This window comes from Sodiomyces alcalophilus (genome assembly GCF_042370955.1).
Source record: "Sodiomyces alcalophilus JCM 7366 unplaced genomic scaffold ACRALscaffold_4, whole genome shotgun sequence".
Taxonomy (NCBI): domain Eukaryota; kingdom Fungi; phylum Ascomycota; class Sordariomycetes; order Glomerellales; family Plectosphaerellaceae; genus Sodiomyces; species Sodiomyces alcalophilus.
The window spans coordinates 3,065,516-3,069,230 of NW_027263535.1; positions in this window are offsets into that span (position 1 = coordinate 3,065,516).

The window sequence follows — 3,715 nt, forward strand, 5'->3', positions numbered from 1 at the left end:
CTAACGACCTCCCAGTACGTGGTAGTCTTCTTTTATTTTATTATAATTATTAGACGTATTTCTTATACTTATTAAGTCCCAGGTCTTTCTCTTTTCGAGGTCTGATATTTATGCTACCATCGCGTCTATCCCTTTATCTTTATCTAGGCAGTTTATAGCCTGTTTATAGGTAGCTGGTTCGTTAATCGAATTGATAGTTAAAAGAATTAGGGAATTTTCTTAAAACTGTAGGTTTCTAAGTATAGTATCTTTTATAAGGTATAGTGCACTATTATCAGTGGATATTAAATCCTTATAGTCCGGTTTTAAAGGTTTTAAAGGTATTTAGACTTCTAGCCTGGTACTTTGGCTACTGTTATTATTATTAGCCGGGCTGTGGTTAATGTTATTATTATTATTATTATTATTATTATTATTATTATTATCAACAGCTGGAACTTCACAGCCCGCTGCCCGCGGACGAAGACTCTTACGTCTATTATTATTATTCTCTTCTTCAGGTTGAATAGACTCAACAGAACGTTTCGAAACGCGCGAAGGAATATTTTCTAAAAATTAACCGGTATTTTCACTAAAAGTGATTCCTTTATTATACTTAACGGGTTAATAAGGCCCGGGGTTAGAAACCTGGTAATATGCCTGAGTATTAATATAAGGAGGGAGGTTATTATTGTATTTGTTTTTAGGCGTATAGTTATTATTATAATTATCTGAAGAAGAGTAAAGAAACTAATTTTCTAAGACATAAACGTCTCGAAACCAACCAGTCTTTCTAGTTACTGGGTTGTAAACCTTATAGTTATAGTCATTAAAACCTATTAGAGCACCTCAAAGTGCCCTTATATCTAGTTTCTTTATATTCGGGTCGTTAGTTTTATAATAAATAATAGAACCCTAAACCCGTATATTATTAATATTAGGTTTCTGACCTTATAAAAGCTCAAAGGGACTCTTATATTTAATAGCTAAATTAGGTGATCTGTTATATATATAAACAGCTAAAAGCACAGCTTCACCCCAAAGGTATCGAGGCAGCCCTAAGTAGAAAAGAAGAGCTCGAACCTTTTCTATTATAGTTCTTATAACTCGTTCAACAGAGCCTTAAGCTTTATAAGTGTACGGTGGCTTTATATTATGCTTTATACCTGTAAAGAGGCGTTAAAAAGAGGCGTTATTAAATTCTTTTCCACTGTCGGTATCTACTTCTTTAATAAAGAAGAGATATTTATCATTATTATTTTCCACCTGAGCTTTCCACTCTTTTATAGCTATTACTACCGTCGTTTCAGACCTATCTAAGAGCAGTTATGCCCACAGAAACCGGGTGGGACGCTCTAGTATAAACAAAATCCAACGCTTTTTATTATAAGAAAGAGGTTCGATCGGTCCGTAAAGATCTATATAAACCTTTTTTAAATATAAAAAGTCTTTGTATTTATTAACTAAATCTTTATTCGTAAGTGTAATAGATTTGCTCTTCTTACAGGCATCACAGCTCTGTATTTCAGTTAACTCTTCGTTAGTTATATTATAATCTTTTTAAAGAGTATTAGTATAAAGACTTTTTAAGGTAACAGGGTTAATATAACCCATCCTGTTATGCCACAGCGTTATGTTTTCAGTTATAAAGGTAGTCCTTCGACGGTTATTACGGTCTCTTTATTTATAAAGCTCTTCTTAAGGTTAAAGAGGTTAACGTTTCTTTATTATATTATTTCTTTATTAAGGTTCAACCAACCCCTTTCTTTGTTTATTTAGTTTCTTTAAAACCTGTTCTTTGCACCTTTAAAACCTCTTTATTCTAGTTAAGTCTCCTGGCTACTTCTTTAGTATAAAACCCTTTTACAGCTGTTTCTTTATATTTATTGTATTTATTTTCAGAGACTCAGCCCCCCCGTACAACAGTGCCCGTGCTGCAGCCCAGTACAGCCCGTTATAAAGCAGAGCCGTTATATAAAGAAAGAGGGGCTCTTTATTATTAAATAATAAGAGCTTTTTGTTTCTAGTAAGACCGCGAGCTTCACTATCAAAACAAGAGAGACTAAATAATATTCGTTCCTATTTCCGGTATATAAAGACACTCTTTTAAAAGCAGAAGCTTTCCAGTATCCCGGAATTTTATCGCGTAGTCTCCTTTACCCTATATCTTTATTTCTTTTGCCTAACCCTAACAAACGGTTCTTTCTTTTATTTTATAAGTAAAAAAGAGTCTTTTATTTATTATCATATACGCCATAGCCCCGCTATTAACACAGAAATTCAGATTAAGCTTAATACTATTTTCTGCTTATATTTCATGAATCTCTTCTACTAACCAATCGATATTAAGGTCAGTATTATCTTTATTATTAATCTTTAAACTGCCCTATGGCTTCCTGAAAGAGACGTCTTGGACAGTCCCTTATATAGGCATCTTCAAGCAGCAGAACGATATTTTTTATTATTTATTTAAGTCAGAATTAACTGAGTTATTTAACGATTTGTTTTTATTATTTTTATTCGTTTTCCTTTATTCCTTTTTCTTTATTACGTTATCGACAAAGGACAGAAACAAAGAATACTAAGCCAAAGGTCTATTTCTGATTAGCCTAGCTTCGAAAATTGGGTCTAAAAGTGGGTCTAAACAGTAAAGCTATTTATAGAGTACCACTATTTGCAAGCGGCCTGTCTACTATTTGCAAGCGTCCCAAACCCAATTAGGAAGGTTACGCGAGCCCGCGCAGTAATATGCATACGCCACGATCTTGGCTGCAGATATCCCGTACCGGTACGTACAATCATAACAAGGTTTTCTCTCCCTTACTTATTACGAATGTCCGTTACTATAAATTCACTGCTTATTTTGACCTCCGTGCATAAAGCTCTAGTCAAGAAGAATATACGCTGTCGTGATGGAAAAAGTGGTGGAAAAGCAGGTAGAAAAAATTTTAATATAGTGGTTATATAAGCTTATCTATTTAATAATAAGACCTTATCTATATAAAATAATAAGACCTTATCTATATAGAATAATAAGCCCTTATCTATATGGAATGATAAGCCCTTATCTATGTGATGATACTTTATACGTGAAGATTTTTCACCTTTTTTTCCACCTCTTTTTCTACCACTTCTCCACCACTTTTTCACTACTTTTTCTACCTCCAGGACATAATACATTTTAGGGTACTTTAACACAATGGAAAACAGGTCAGAATAGCTGCGATTTTATAGTCTTGGGCATTAAGTATAAGTCATAGTGATTAACGCCTGTCTTGTACATAACGTCTATTATGATTGTACGTACCGGTAAGAGTACCACTATTTGCAGCCGCCCTGTCTGGTATTTGCAGCCCTCTCTATCCTATTTCGGAAGGTTACGCGAGCCCGCGCAGTAGTCTGCATACGCCACCATCTTGGCTGCATATGTCGCGTACCGGTACGTACCCCGGATCACGACAAAATTTTCATGGTGTTAAGACTGCCGCTGTTCACTATGACTTATCTCGAATACTCTGTACTGCAAAATCACTGCTATTTTTTGATTATTTTCATTATCTTTAAGTATCGTAGAATACCTAATATCCTTAACCTGTCCGAGGGCTAAAAAGAGGGTGGAAGAGTAGTAGAAAAGGGTGGTGGAAAAGGGTAGTGGAAAAGGGTGGAAAAGAGTGGTGGAAAAGGGTGGAAAAGAGTGGTGGAAAAAAGGGCGGAAAAATTTTCTTGTAAGGTCACG